General features: G+C 38.3%; 1 protein-coding gene and 1 long non-coding RNA gene across 4 annotated transcripts in view; one reads left to right on the top strand and one right to left on the bottom strand.

Annotated features, from left to right (window-relative positions):
• Positions 1-16,555, top strand: part of NFATC3 (nuclear factor of activated T cells 3) — a 111,808-nt gene that overhangs the window by 19,209 nt on the left and 76,044 nt on the right. The gene's annotated exons all lie outside the window — the stretch shown is intronic.
• On the bottom strand, positions 13,969-14,542 carry LOC118983832 (uncharacterized). Its single transcript, XR_005065805.1, has 3 exons — positions 14,395-14,542; positions 14,328-14,333; positions 13,969-14,172 (listed from the first exon to the last, which is right to left on the bottom strand). It is a non-coding gene; the product is annotated as an uncharacterized LOC118983832 (long non-coding RNA).

Raw genomic sequence — 16,555 nt, 5'->3', positions numbered from 1 at the left:
AGATAACAGAATTTTATTTACCAGCAACACCATTTTACATTCCTATTAGCAATGTATGAAAGTTCAGATTTCTCCACATCCTTGCTATTACTTGTTATTTTAAATTTTTGGTCTCTCACTGTGGTTTTGATTTGTTTTTCCCTAATGACTAGTGATGTTGAGCATGTTTTTATGTGTTTACCAGCTATTTGTGTATTGTCTTTGGAGAAATGTGTATTCAGGGTCTAAAAATAGTACCATTTTAAAATTGGGGTTTTTTTTTTCTGGTTGACTTGTAAGAGTTTTTTTTTTAAATATATACTGGAAACTTTCTGGAGCTTATATGCTTGTAATATAGTACATTCTTTTCCCATCATGTGCATTCCATCTTGGAATCCCCCCAAACCTTGTTATTTTTTAAAATTTGTGTCTGTTAAAGTCCATTTTTTCTGATATATGGTTGTGTGGGTTTTGACAAATGCATAGAGTTAAGAATTCCTTACCCCAGTAGCATACAGAACAGTTCCATCATCTTAAAAATCTCCCATGTGCCCTCTTTGTAGTTAACCCACTCCTTCTTCCCTTTATGTCTAGTTTCTTTCACTTTGAAAAATGCATTTAAGATAACATTCATTCATGTCATTGTATATATTACTTGCTAGTTTCTTTTTATCAGTATAAAGTATTCCACTGTATGGATGTCCTGAAGGTAGTGGATCCATTCACCTGTTGAAAGATATCTTCGTTCCTGACAATTGACAATTATTAAGAAATTTGCTGCAAAGAGTCACATACAGGTTTTTGTGTGAACATAAGTGTTCAGTTTACTAGATCTCAAAGAATCATGTTTTGGTTTCATTGATTTTACTGTTTTCTGTTTTGTTTATTGTCTACTTTCATTTTTATTATTGTCTTTCAAGAAGAGAAGTTTAAGGAGGAAGCATTAATGTCTACTTCAGGGAGATTGATACAGGTGTGCAGACTGTATTAAGGGCTGTTTCAGTGGATGGATAAGATCTGAAGCCGTGTAACTTTGCAAGTGAGAAAAAAAGAAAGAGAAGGTAGAGACAGGGACAGTTTACTACTCTTTCTTTCAATCTTCTCCAGAGGGCATTTTTTCATTGCTTTTTTTTTTTTTTTAAGAGAAAGAGGAAGGTAAACATATATGTGAAAGAAACATTGATTGGTAGCACCCTGATGGGGGATCAAACCTGCAAATAGGTATATGCCCTGACCAAGAATTGAACCCACAATCTTTCTGGTATATGAGATGATACTCCAACCAACTGAGCCATACTGGCCTGGGCCTGAGAATTGAGTATTTAGACCAGGGTCTCTCAACTTGGGCACTGTTTACATTTCACACTGATAATTCTTTGTTTGGGGGGTCTGAGTTATGAATTGTAGGATGTTTAGCAGCATCCTGGGCGCCTACTTGCTGTATGCCAGTACTATCCCTGTAGATGTGACAACTAAAACATCCTCCACACATTGTCAAATCATCCCTGGGAAGCAAAACTGTCCCACTTGAGAACCAGTGTGGAGAGAAAAGACCCTAAAAGAGAACTCAGATCTCAGAGAAGCTTTTTAAAGGAATTGGCAGATTGAAGGGAGTACCCAGTGGAGAGAAGGAGAATGTTGAAACTGTGGAAGAGAAGACACCTGATGGAACTAGGGAATGGAATTTGGATGGGGAGATTAGCTTTATATAGGAGATAAATCACTTTTTATCCCAGAAAAAGGAAGAAGTAAAAGGATAAATTAGATACCTATAGATATATATACACACACATATATATATGTATATGTATATACACACACATTTTAAAATTTTTATACTTATTTATTTTTAGAGAGGAAAGGGAGGGAGGAAGAGAGGGAGAGAAACATCAATGTGCAAGAGAAACGTAGATTGGTTGCCTCTCACATGCCCCCAACCAGGGACCTGGCCAATAACCCAGTTACCAACCAGTAACCCAGGCAAGTGCCCTAACTGGGAATCAAACTGGCAACTCAGTTTTCAGGCCAGCATTCAGTCCACTAAACCACACCAGCCAGGGCATATTTTTGAGGGTGTTATAGGAGATAGTGTCTCTCTGCTGTCCTTGTCAAGAAGAATCAAGATCCCTCGCTAAATGGGGTGTCACTACAATAACTGCCAGTGAAACAGCATCCTCGAGGGAACCAGTTTTAAATTAGAGAGTTGGGGGTGGAGGTAATCTGTTAAGAGATTGAGGCAGACAGAAATTGGATGGGTGGTGTCATCCTTGTCAGTAGCCTGAAGCCCAGGGGGAAAGTACAGAGTACTGAAGGATTAAGAGAAGAAACTAAAAGGGAGTGCTGGGTTTGGGAGAAATGGAGGATCTATGTTACAGGAATTTCTTTCTAGAAACTATAGATCTTATATGTATACTCATTCAGAGTGGAGGAGGACTTACTGATGTGATTTGTTAGAGGACTACTTTAAAAATTTTTATATTATGCTTTTATTTTTATTTTTTAAAAGATTTTATTTATTTATCTTTAGAGGGGAAGGGAAGGAGAGAGGGAGAGAAACATCAATGTATGGTTGCCTTTCGTGTGTCCCCTGCTGGGAGTTGACCTGCAGGGAACTGGCCTGCAACCCAGGCATGTGCCCTGCGATCGAGATCGTCTGGTCGCAGGCCCAGGCCCGCACTCAATCCACTGAGCTACACCAGCCAGGGCTCTATATTATGCTTTTATTATTATCTGATAATATGCTGTTAGTTTAAGTAATGGAAGCCTATTGTTGACTTAAAAACTATAGGCAGTATGCATGTTATTGAGACCCAGATTTGTTTCTGTTCTATTAATGTTCTGTATTGATAGATGTAACATTTATTTGATGTCTGTTCTGGATACAGTGCTAGCTGTTGACACAAATTATCTAGAATCCTTACAGCAACCTTTAGTGTAGATATTATCCTCAATTTACAGATAAGGTAACTGAAACTCAGCAGATTGACTTGATGAACCTAAGTGGTATATTTGATTCCAAAGCCAGTATTCTCCATTCTCTTTTTCTCCTTTGATTCCCTGCCCCCTGCTTGTTGTAGTATTCCATATTACCTCCTAAATATATGACACATACTCTAATTTTTGTCTAGTGTGATTCTATTCTGTGTTTATGTTGGAATTGTAATTATTAGACCACTTTGTTGTTTTTCTCTTTTCTTTTAAGGGATTTTTCCCCCAGCTCTTCTCATGGTCATTTGGAATTTTGTCTTCTATAATAGCTGCCATTGTATATAATTACTACAAATAGTATAATATTTGGAAACATGAATATATATTTGATATCTTTATATTGTTCATAAGTAACTTGAAAAGCACAGGTTCTAAATGCTGACATCTGTGGCTCACTGTTTTCAAAGTAACTCTTTTCCCACCTAACTGCTATTATGATTTCTTGCCTGTTGGTGAGAATGTCACATGGAATGGACTCAAAGATTTGTTATAATCTACATAGACTTAATTTTATACTAATTGTATTCTCCTAATAGGCCACCATAATGATGATCTTAGGAGAAAATTACATTGGCCTATATGTATAATTTTAATTTTTACAAAAGCATAATAGTACATAATTCTGTGTTCTCTTGTAAATTGAGCATATTTACTTTTTTCTGCATGTGGATGTTAAACTGTGGTTGCAGCACTATTTCTTTTTCTAATATATTGTATTGATTATGCCATTACAGTTGTCCTATTCCCCCCCTTCATTCCCCTCCACCCTGCACACCCCTCCCCCACCATTCTCCCCCTTTAGTTTATAACCATGTGTCACAAGTTCTTTAGATTCTATATTTCTCCTACTATTCTTGCCCTCCCCCCCTGTCTATTTTCTACCTACCATCTATGCTACTTATTCTTTGTACCTTCTCCCCCCTTCTCCTCTTCCCACTCCTCTGTTGCTAACCCTCCATGTGATCTTCATTTCTATGGTTCTGCTCCTGATCTAGCTGTCCTCTTAGTTTGCTTTTGTTTTAGGTGTGGTTGTTAATAACTGTGTGTTTGCTGTCCTTTCACTGTTCATATTTTTATCTTCTTTTTCTTAGATAAGTCCCTTTAACATTTCATATGATAAGGGCTTGGTGATGATGAACTCTTTGAATTTGACCTTATCTGAGAAGCGCTTTATCTGCCCTTCCATTCTAAATGAAAGCTTTGCTGGATAAAGCAATCTTGGCTGTAGGTCTTTGGATTTCATGACTTGGAATACTTCCTTCCAGCCCCTTCTTGCCTGTAAGGTCTCTTTTGAGAAATCCGCTGACAGTCTGATGGGTACTCCTTTGTAGGTGACTGTCCCCTTATCCCTTGCTGCTTCTAGGATTCTCTCCTTCATTTTAGTCTTGGCTAATGTAATTATGATGTGCCTTGGTGTGTTCCTTCTTGGGTCCAACTTCTTTGGGACTCTCTGAGCTTCCTGGATTTCCTGGAAGTCTATTTCCTTTGCCAGACTGGGAAAGTTCTCCTTTATTATTTGTTCAAATAAGTTTTCCACTCGTGGCTGTTCCTCTCCCCCTTCTGGTACCCCTATAATTGGGATGTTGGAACGTTTAAAGATGTCCTGGAGGTTCCTAAGCCTCTCCTCATTTTTTCGAATTCTTGTTTCTTCATATTTTTCTGTTTGGTCATTTTTTTCTTCCTTCTGGTCCAACCCCTTGATTTGAGTCCCCGTTTCCTTTCCCTCACTGTTGGTTTCCTGTGCATTTCCCTTCATTTCAATTAGTTTAGCCTTCATATGTTCCTCTAATTTGTGACTATAATCAACCAGTTCTGTGAGCATCCTGATCACCAGTATTTTAACTGTGCATCTGAGAGGTTTGCTATTTCTTTGTTGCTTAGAGTTACCGGCTCTGGGGCTTTGAGTTTTTCTTGAGCCATATTTTACACTGTTTGCACCTGTTATGTATGGGGAGCGGAGCCGTAGGTGTTCACCAGGGCGGGGCAACTCAGTGGCTGGGTTGTGACGCTGTACTGGTCTGGCTGAATGGTTCGTTGTTATCTGACTTCTGTACAGTTCAATTTTCTGTGTTTTGGCTGTGTTTTTGTTACTAAAACTTCGTTGCTTTTTAAACCTAGTTGTGCAAGGAGGCACAGTGTTTCCACCTACGCCTCCATCTTGGCCAGAAGTCCTGATTGCAGCACTATTTCTATGCTGCTGACTGTCCCTACAATCAAGCATCATAGTAGTACTAAATACTGTGAATGGTCACCAAATGAATCTCCCAAATTTTCTTTTTTGTATGGGAATTCCTTTGATTAACTGCTAATTATGATTACAATTTTCCAGCAGTGATAGAACCTAAAAATAGTGGAATTGTTTGTCTTTTTGAAACTTCTCAGGAACTGTTTTCTTTCTGCTTTGGTAGGATATACTAGAATTGAGTAGCTGTGTGAAACCCCACATTTATTCTGGTACAGTGCTTCTTAATATGTTCTTGAATAAAGTGGATTTCCTTTGCTGAATGAACTTGGGTATAAATTAGTTCACTTTCTTTTTTACTTCTTATTGCATTATTTTTTCTGACTCTAGCTCTGTTAATATAATCTCATTTTAAACATTAATTTTCCTTTTTTAAAATTACTCATCATTTTTGTTCTAATTCTCTTTCTGATGTGCTAATTTTCCTTTTCAAGATTATGAATTGTTTTTTTTAAAGATTTAATTTATTTATTTATTTATCTTTAGAGGGGAAGGAGAGGGAGAGAAACATCAATGTATGGTTGCCTTTCGTGCATCCCCTGCTGGGAGTTGGCCTGCAGGGAGCCAGCCTGCAACCCAGGCATGTGCCCTGACTGGGAATCGAACCGTGATCCTCTGGTTCGCAGGCCCGCGCTCAATCCATGAATTGTTTTGAATTCAGCCAATTAATAGCTTGTTAACTCTCATTTTTCTTGCAAAGTTCTATTTCTTTTTTTGGTTTCTACAAGTATCATAGAAGTTATACATACCTTTCTTTGTTTAAAGAATCAAGTTAAGTAAAGCTTGTTCTGGGAAAAGTCCCTTGACTCTGCCTCTACTTCACTTTCCTTTTCTCCCTGCCTTGTGATAGTTGCTTTCATTTCTTTTAGCAGTTTCTTTTGGTATTTGCCAGCAGATTTCTAGATAAAATGCTCATATTGCTATTTCTTGATTTTTCAGTTTTAGCTATTTTCTTTTGACTTCCCACTGTAGAAAGTGAAGGTAAGTTTAGTACCTTGTCACTCCCGATTTCACATGGGCACATTTCCCATTCTCCAATATGGTTATATCATAATTGTGGTTAGATTAATATTGTTTATGACTACATATTGTGCTATTAATAGCTGAGTTATATTGTATAGTATTATTTTTCTTTCCTTGTATAGTTTATTTTTTTAGAGTTAATGATTGTTATTGTTCTTTGTACTAACGCTAATTCAGTCCTAAAGTGCCTGAATCTCATCCCCAAACTTTCAAACATATCAGTTATTTTGTCATTTTTATTTTCTTGGAGACTTCTCTCTCAGAGCCTTCCAACCTTGTGTAATCGGGACTGGGCTGTTGTACATCTGCCATTCTGAGATCTCCCCCTTTTATCATTTCGAAGAGTCCCTTTGCCTTTCTATTGTGTTGGATCCCATGTTTCTTGGATACATGTCCTCCTTTTGCTTGATTCCTTTACACTCATTCTGGAGTACTTTTTCCAATAGCTGAAGGCAGTGGAAGGTAAATTTTTGAGACCTTTTATATTTAAAAAATGTCTTTATTCTCCCCTCACACTTAATTATTGCTGGTGTATAATTCTAAATTAGATTTAAATTATTCTCAAAATTTTGAAGGTATTGCTCTCCATTTTCTTCTAGCTTCCAGTTTTACTCTTGAGAAGTTTGATTACATTCTAATTCTGTTCTTCGTGTGTATCGTGTTCTCCCAGTCTTTTAGGTTCTTTTCTTTGTCCTTTATGTTCTGAAATTTTATAATGATATGTGTTAGTATGGATTTGTTTTCATTCATTGTGCTGGCCTCTCAGTGAGGCCAGCCTTTCTTTCTTTCTTTTCATTTTCTGCTCTCTTCTGGAACTTGTCTCTTTGCTTAACTCTTTGTTTAAAAATTCTTTTAAAAGATTTTATTTATTTATTTTTGGACAGAAAGGAAGAGAAGGAGAAAGGGAAGTGAGAAATGTCAGTGTGAGGTTGCCTCTCACATGCCTCCCACTGGGGACTTGGCTCACAATTCAGGCATGTGCCCTGACTGGGAATCGAACCAGTGACCCTTTGGTTTGCAGGCTGGCGCTCAATTCATTGAGCTACACCAGCTAGGGGAAAAACTTTTTTACTTTGATTTTTCCATTTTTCTTTTTTTAAAAATATTTTATTTATTTATTTTCAGAGAGAGGGGAAGGGAAGGAGAAAGCGTGGGAGAGAAACATCAATGTATGGTTTCCTCTCGTGTTCCCCACTGGGAACTGGCCTGCAACCCAGGCATGCGCCCTAACTGGGAATCAAACCGTGATCCTTTGCTTCACAGGCCCATGCTCAATCCACTGAACTATACCAGCCAGGGCTGATTTTTCCATTTTTCTTTGAGTGTTCAATTTGTTATTTTTAATTTCTAGGGGGTTTTATTTTATCTTTTTAAATAAGCACATGTTCTTATTTCAAGGTTATAATATCTTTTCCCCCTCAGGTTATTGAGGATAGGTTTTGTTTTTATGTTTGAGGTTTCCCTCTTACTGCAGTCTTTTTCCTCCACTTTTCCTTTTGCCTGTCTTTAATGTTGAAGCTTTTCTCAGATGTTTGATGATTTATGACTCTGCTTATTTTTTAAAATGGAGCACCAAAATATTAATGTCAGTTCTGTGATCCTAAGTGGCACTTGCTAACTGCAGCCCTCACTGTAGGAATTTTACTAGGTTACTGTAACCTGTGATGTCATTACCTGTAGGTCTTTTCTCTTTGGCTAATCCCTCAAAGTAGAATTCTCCAGAAAGGAGTGTATACTATTGACTGCAAAGTATAAGTCCATTTATACAGTATGAGCAAAGGGAGGGAAAAGTACAGGGGATTTACAAGTTTTAGAGAGAGTTTTATTTCATCACTGTTTTCAGTGTGGTTACACTGGCTCTCAGTTGCCCTTCTGTTTACCTCTTCAGGAAGTCTTCGGTCTTGTGCCTGGAAGAACATATATCCAGTAATCAGAATGAGGAGGCATGGAAAATCAGGAAGGAGATTTTAACTCATTTAAACAAGCTTTGTGCCAGTCTTGTTTTCACCTTTATCTTCACCTCAGCTTCCAAAAGTACCCGATGTAATGTAGTGCGTTTCCTGAGTGGAGGTCTTTTCTGTTGTTTGAAATCAGTTTTCCTTTCACTCCTGGCTTAAGTTTTAGCTTTTTCAGGTGCTAAATCAGTTACCATGAATACTGCATTCCAGCTTCTAAAGTGTTGCTGTAGTTTCACCTCCTGCCCTTTTTGTTTTTGTGAGTTTACACCCTTAGAAAAAACATTTACTATCATTTAGTGGAGTTTCAATTGGGAATAGGCAAATGTATGTCTTCATTCCACTGTCAGGTTCTTTTGATTTATTTTTGTTTTTGTTTTTAATTGAGGTGAAAATTACATAACACATAGTTAACCACTTAAAAGTCTTCAATTAAGTGGTATTTAGTGTATTACAATGTTGTGCAACCACCAGCTCGCTCTAGTTTCATCACCCCTTAAAAACACCCCATAACCATTAAGTAATTGCTCCCCATTTCCTCTCCTCCACCCCCATCCTCTGGTGACTTCTAATCTGCTTTCTATTTCTATGATTTTGACTGTTTAAATATATAAACTGCATCATACAAAATATGCGGCCTTTTTTGTGTGGCTTCTTTTCCTTAGTAGTGTTTGTAGGTTCATCCAGTTTACAGCATCTGTCAATATTTTGCTCCTCTTAATGGATGAAGTCCATATACATAATCCATTGTATGTATATGTCATTTTGCTTCCTCATCCTTCTATTGATGGACATTTGGATTGTTTGTACCTTTTGGCATTATGGATAATGTTGCTGTAAACATTTGTGTACAATTTTCTGTGAAGACATATGTCTGCATTTTCTTAGATGTATACCTAGAGGTGGAATTGCTAGATCCTATGGTAATTATATGTTAATTTTTTTAAAGAATATTTTATGTATTTATTTGTAGAGAGAGGGGAAGGGAAGGAGAAAGAGTGGGAGAGAAACATCAATGTATGGTTGCCCTTCATGTGTCCCCCACTGGGGACCTGGCCTGCAACCCAGGCATGTGCCCTGACTAGGAATGGAACCAGCGATCCTTTGCTTCACAGGCCCGTGCTCAATCCACTGAGCTACACCACCCAGAGCTATATGTTAATTTTTTGAGGCATTGTCAAACTGTTTTCCACAGTGACTGCGTATTTTATTTTGCTACCACTAATGTATGAGAATTGCTATTTCTCCACATCCTCACCAACTCTTGTTATTTTCTGTATGTGTATTTGTGTGTATTTTAAATGAAAGCCATCCTTCTGGATGTGAAATAATGTCTTTGGTGGTGTTTTGCACTTCATTAATGACCAACCAGGGATGTTGATCATCACTTCATGTGCTTGCTGGCAGTTCATATGTCTTTGGAGAAATGTCTATTTAAGTCCCTTGCCTGTTTTTAAAGATTTTTTTTCATTTTGCTCTGACTGGTGTGGCTCAGTGGGTTAGGTGTCATCCACAAATAGAAAAGTGGGCTGTTCAATTGCTGGTGAGGGCACATGCCTGGGTTGTGGGCCAGGTCCCTGGTTGGGGGCATGCAAGAGGCACATTGATGTTTCTTTGCCTCTCTTTCTTCTTCCCTTCCCCTCTCTCTAAAAATCTTTTAAATATTTTATTTATTTATTTATTTGTTCGTTTAATTTTTAGGAAGAGAGGGAAGGGAAGGAGAACAAGAGGGAAAGAAACATTGATGTGCGTGAGAAATGTGGATCGGTTGCTTCTTGCATGCCATGCCCCCAGCCAGGGACCTGGCCCACAACCCAGGCACGTGCCCTGACCAGGAGTCATACCTACAACCTTACGGTGTTCAGGAAACACCCAACACAATGACTATACCAGTCAGGGCCCTTTGCCTGTTATTTAAATTGGGTTGTCTTTTTGTTGTTGAGTTCTAGTACTTCATATATTGTGATAATTATATATTATCACCCACATGATTTGTAAATACTCTCTCCCATTCTCTGAGTTATCTTCACTTTAAAAAAAAGATTTTATTTATTTTTAGAGAGGAAGGGAGGGTAAAAGAAAGGTAGAAAAACATTGCTGTGTGAGAGAAACATCCATTGGTTGCCTCTCACATGCCCCCAGCCAGGGACCTGTCCTGCAATCCAGGAGTGTGCCCTGACCAGGAATTGAACCAAACTGGAGACCTTTCACTTTGTGGGACAACACTCAACTCACTGAACTACACCAGTCAGGGCCACTTTTTTAAACATTGAATTTATTGTGGCGACACTGGTTTAAAAAATTACACAGGTTTCAGGTACACAGTTCCATGCATATCCACCACCTCAAGTCAAGTCTCCTTCCATCATCATTTACATTTATCCCTCCTACCCCCTCCACCTCCCCACACCCCTACAGTCACCATACTGTTGTCTGCCTTCACTTTCTTGATAATATCTTTTGATGCACAAAAGCTTTTAATTTTTATGAAGTCCGTTTTATGTAGTCTTTCTTTTGTTGCTTATACTTTCAGTATCAAATCTAAGAATTCCATGGTCAAATCCTAGGTCATGAAGATATACACCTATGTATTCTATGTATTATGGTTTTATCTCTTTAGGTCATTGGTCTACTTTGAGATAATTTTTATATCAAGTATGAGGTGGGGGTTCAATTTCATTCTTTTGTATGTGGTTGTCCAGATGTCCCAGCATTGTTTGTTGAAGGGACAGTTCTTTCCACCATTGAATTGTCTTAGCACACTTGTCAAAAATTAATTAGCCATAGATGTTTTGCGTTTGTTTCTGGACTCTCAGTTCTGTTCCTTTAGTGTCTGTATGACTATCCTTATGCCAGTACCACATTTTTGATTACTGTTGCTTTGTAGTAAGTTTTGAATTGTTAAGTGTGAGTTGTTTTCAATATTATTTTGGTTGTTCCTGGCCCCTTTCAGTTCCTTATAAATTTGAGGAGTGGTCTTTTTGTTTTGCAGAAAAAGCCATAGAAATTTTAGCAGAGATTGCATTGACTCTGTAGGTTGCTTTGTGGAATATTGCAGTGTTAATCTTATCATTTATTTAAGTCTTTGATTTCTTTCAGCAATATATTGTAGTTTTTAGTGTACAAGATTTTTTGCTTCCCTGGTTAAGTTTATTTATAAATATTGTATTCTTTTGGAGGCTATTGTAAATAGAATTGTTTTCTTAATTTCCTTTTTGGATTGTTCATTGCTGGTATATAGAAGCACAACTGCATTTTGTGTTTGATCTTCTACCCTGAAACTTTCCTGAATTCATTTATCAGCTCTAGTTGTGTTTTGTGGATTCTGGGAGACCTACATATAGAATTATGTATCTGCAAATAGAGATAGTTTTACTTCTTCCTTAACAATTTGGATGACTTTTATTTCTTTTTGTTGCCTAATTGCTCTGGTTAGGACTTTCCAGTACAATGTTGAATAACAGTGGTGAAAGCTAACATTGTCTTGTTCCTGATTTTAGGGGGTAAACTTTCAGTTTTTCATTATTAAGTATGATGTTAGCTGTGAGTTTTTCATAAATACCACTGATCATTTTAAGGAAGTTTCCTTCTGTTCCTAGTTTGCTGCGTGTTTATTTTTCATCGTGAAAAGGTGTTGAATTCTGTTTCACAGGCTGGCACTCAGTCCACTGAACCACAGCGGCCAGATCAGAAGTCTGTTGAATATTTTTTCCTGTGTCAATTCACATGATTATGTGTTCCCCCCTTCATTCTAATAATGTAATTTTTATATATTTTTTCTATTTTTAAAAGATTTTATTCATTTATCTTTAGAGGAGAAGGGAAGGAGAGAGGGAGAAAAATATCAATGTATGGTTGCTTCTCGTGTATCCCCCGCTGGGAACTGGCCTGCAAATCCAGGCATGTGCCCTGACTAGGAATCAGACTGTGATCCCTTAGTTCGCAGGCCCATGCTCAATTCACTGAGCTACACCAGCCAGGGCTAATTTTTATATTTTGAACTTCCTTTGCATTCCTGGGGTAAATTCCATTTGTGTCTTTTAAAGTGCTGTTAGATTTGGTTTGCTAGTATCTTGCTCAGGATTGTTTTGTTTGTATTCATAAGGGATAGTGTTCTATAGTTTTCTTGTGGAATCTTTATCTTGCTTTGATATGAAGGTAATACTGGCCTCATAGAATGTGTTAGGAAGTATTCTCTATTCTTTGGGAGAGTTAGAGAAGAATTGCTGTTAATTCTTCTCTAAATCTTTGTAGAAGTTACCAGTGATGGCATCTTGTGCTGGACTTTTTTCATTTGGAGATTTTGGGGCTATGATTTGATCTCTTTATTTGCTGTTGGTCTATAGAGATTTTCTGTTGAGTCAGTTTTGGTAATTTGTGTATTTATATAAGACTTTTTCTTATTTTGGTGTTGTACAATTGGTAGTATTCTCATTATCATAATATTCTTCCAACATTTTTTATTAGTATGTTATTACACATCCTAACAGAGTCCACTTAGCTTGTATTACTGTTGTTTTCTTTGAAAATTTTCTTGCCTGAAATCATTCATGTGGACTATTCAAAGGGCTAATTCTTTAGCCTTTGAACACTGCATTGGCTCTTCAAATAGGTAACAGCTGTGCAGAATCAGTACTACCTGGTTATGTGTCAGGAGCTGAGGAAACTGCTTGAAACCATTTGTCTTGTGACTCCCTATTTATGTTCCTACTGTTGTCCTCAATTTCTCACCCACCCACTCTTGCTGAAAGGCTGATACAAGTTTGTTTTCTCTGAACAAGTTTCTTCAGTTGCTGCAATCAAACACAATTTAAATAAATCACCATCAGCAAATGGCTTTCTTTGCTTGACTAAGAAGTGAGCCATTCAGAAACTTTCTGTGGTGGTAGCCTTGTTTTTATTTTTTCTTTTTGTGAAGAAATTCTTCTGTGATGAGGTATTCTGCTTTCTCTGATTTTTTTTTCCTGTGAGTTGAGAGTATTGTGAATGCTTAATATGGTAATTAATACCGATGTAAAAGGTATTCTTATAGCACAGCCACATCATTCACTGCACAATAAACATAATGCTTTGCCATCTAAATTTGGTAACAAAATAACTCACATTCTGCTGTGCTTTAAAAATGTGACATTGAGTTGGAAGTCCACTTTTCTCTTTCCTGTTTTGAGTGATACACTGATAAGTTAAAAAAATGTTGCAATACCTCAATATGCAATGCACTCGGAATGCTGTCAGGTTAGAACTGTGTCCCTGCGATTTGTTTGTGTACCAGGTAATATTGGGAAGTAATATCTCACAGCTACTCAGCTCTATACTTGTGTGGAAGTAACCTCTCCAGGGGTGTCCCACCTTTTGGCATCTCTGCACCACACTGGAGGAAGAATTGTCTTGGGCCACGCGTTAAATACATCTCAATGCATAATCACAAAAAAGTCTCATAATGTTTTAAGTAAATTTACAATTTCATACTGGACCACATTTACAGCTATCCTAGACACCAGAATTTCAGTTTCACAATATTTTGTGTCATAGGTCAGTAGTATTTTGATCTTTTTTCAACTAACTTGAAATGACTCTTAGCTGTGCAGGAACAACAGGTGATTGCCCAGGTTTGGTCCTTGCCTTTATTTTGCCACCTCCTGCTTTGTTGTGTTGTCCAGAATACTTGCATGCTTTCACAGGGCCCCCTGGCGGCTGAAGGAACACAGAGCAAATAAGTCTTCACATGGTCAAATTTCTAAAGTGCCATGAGTTGGAGAAGTCTAGAGTTGGGGATCTGGACCTAGGACTCTTTATCATAGATTTTATTTTATTTTATTTTTACTTATTCTTTAAAATTATTTTATTGTTGTTCAATTACAGTTGTATTTTCTCCCCAATCATAGTGAGATTTTAGTAGCCACTTAACATAATTTCCAGAGCTTGAGTTTTGGTGACACTTGGGGGAAAGATAGAGCAGCATTCGTCTACATTTTGTGTTCTGATCTCTCCAATTCTTTTTTTTTAAGATTTTATTTATTTATCTTTAGAGAGGAAGGGAAGGAGAGAGGGAGAGAATATCAATGTGTGGTTGCCTCTCATGAGTCCCCTGCTGGGAACTGGCCTGCAACCCAGGCACGTGCCCTGACTGGGAATCGAACCTCTATCTTCTGATTGGAAGGCCCATGCTCAATCCTCTGAGCTACACCAGCCAGGGCTGATCTCTACAATTCTTAATGACATCATTCTGATTTAGAACGTTTGCTTCACCTACAGTTTATTTGGGGGAGGGGTGTGGATTTTAGCATCAATCAAACATTAAAATGGCATTGGTACAATAATTATGTTTGAATGCAAGTTCCAAGGGCAACTCTGTTTCCTTCCCCCCTTCAGTTTTTTCCTCAAAGGGTTGCGGTTTAATGAATGAATAATTTATGCTACTTTATCAACTAGATTTTTATTTTTAACTACAACCACGTGGTGAAAAAATAAGTGACTGCTAATATGTTAGGGTGTGCTATTCCCCTTTAAACTAAGGTACCAGCATTTTTTTATTGTATCAGTAGTACACATTTTATGACAATAACATGTACAGATTGAGCAGTCTAGGGCTCTCTTTGTATTTTAAAGAAAACAAGCATTTACATTATTCATGGGTTGTACTGAATTTTAAAAAAAGGTCAATTGTATGTACATTTACCACTTAGACACAGTAAAGCTGTCCTAGAGTGTACAGCTTTAATACCATCATTAAAGTTGTTTACAAAAGGTGTTTTTTTAAATGGTGATAAAACATGCACAACAGAAAATTGACCATCTCAGCCATTTTTTTAAAATATATTTTATTGATTATACCATTACAATTGTTCTATTCCTCCCCTTCATTCCCCTCCACCTGCACCCTCCCTCCCCCACCATTCTCCACCCCCCCTTAGTTTATAACCACGTGTCTCAAGTTCTTTGGATTCTATATTTCCCCCACTATTCTCGCCCTCCCTCCTATCTGTTTTCTATCTACCATCTATGCTATTTTCTGTGCCTTCTCCCCCCTTCTCCCCCTCCCACCCCCCTGTTTCTAACCCTCCATGTGTTCTTCATTTCTATGGTTCCACTCCTGATCTAGCTGTCCTCTTAGTTTGCTTTTGTTTTAGGTGTGGTTGTTAATACCTGTGTGTTTGCTGTCCTTTCACTGTTCATATTTTTCATCTTCTTTTTCTTATTTAAGTCCCTTTAGCATTTCATATAATACGGGCTTGGTGAAGATGAACTCCTTGAACTTGACCTTATCTGAGAAGCACTTTATCTGTCCTTCCATTCTAAATGAAAGTTTTGCTGGATAAAGCAATCTTGGCTGTAGGTCTTTGGATTTCATGACTTGGAATACTTCTTTCCAGCCCCTTCTTGCCTGTAAGGTCTCTTTTGAGAAATCCGCTGACAGTCTGATGGGTACTCCTTTGTAGGTGACTGTCCCCTTATCCCTTGCTGCTTCTAGGATTCTCTCCTTCATTTTAGTCTTGGCTAATGTAATTATGATGTGCCTTGGTGTGTTCCTTCTTGGGTCCAACTTCTTTGGCACTCTCTGAGCTTCCTGGATTTCCTGGAAGTCTATTTCCTTTGCCAGACTGGGGAAGTTCTCCTTTATTATTTGTTCAAATAAGTTTTCCACTCGTGGTTGTTTCTTTCCCCCTTCTGGTACCCCTATTATTCGGATGTTGGAATGTTTCAAGATGTCCTGGAGGTTCCTAAGCCTCTCCTCATTTTTTTGAATTCTTGTTTCTTCCTTCTTTTCTGTTTGCTTGTTTCTTTCTTCCTTCTGGTCCACTCCCTTGATTTGAGTCCCAGTTTCCTTTCCATCACTATTGGTTTCCTCTGCATCTCCCTTCATTTCAATTAGTTTAGCCTTCATATGTTCATCTAATTTGTGACTATGTTCCTCTAATTTGTGACTATAATCAACCAGTTCTGTGAGCATCCTGATAAATAGTGTCCTGAATTGTGCTTCTGAGAGGCTGGCAATTTCTCAGTCGCTTAGAGTTACTGGCTCTGGGACTTTGAGTTCTTCTTGCACCATCTTTTGGGCTGTTTGTGCCTGTTGCCTAGCAGGATCAGAGCCCTAAAGTGTTCACTAGAACAGGGCAACTAAGTCGCTGGGTTGTGACGTTGTATGTGGGGGCGGGGTCAAAGAGGGACAAAGGCTCTCACCGGTGCCGCAGGGCAACTAAGTAGCTGGGTTGTGACGCTATATGTGGGGGCGGGGTCAAAGAGGGACTAAGGCGTCCCGCCTGCCGCCTGCCGCCCGCAGCCCTCACCCGTGCCGCAGTTGCTGCTGTCACTGGGCCCACTCGTTTCGTCCCACTGCACTCGAGTGTGCCACTGCCGTCAGCCCTCG

The sequence above is a fragment of the Sturnira hondurensis genome, unplaced genomic scaffold (assembly GCF_014824575.4).
Source record: "Sturnira hondurensis isolate 20B ecotype Veracruz unplaced genomic scaffold, ASM1482457v3 Scaffold0003090, whole genome shotgun sequence".
NCBI classification, from domain to species: Eukaryota; Metazoa; Chordata; class Mammalia; order Chiroptera; family Phyllostomidae; genus Sturnira; species Sturnira hondurensis.
This window is presented reverse-complemented; position numbering and strand designations above follow the sequence as displayed.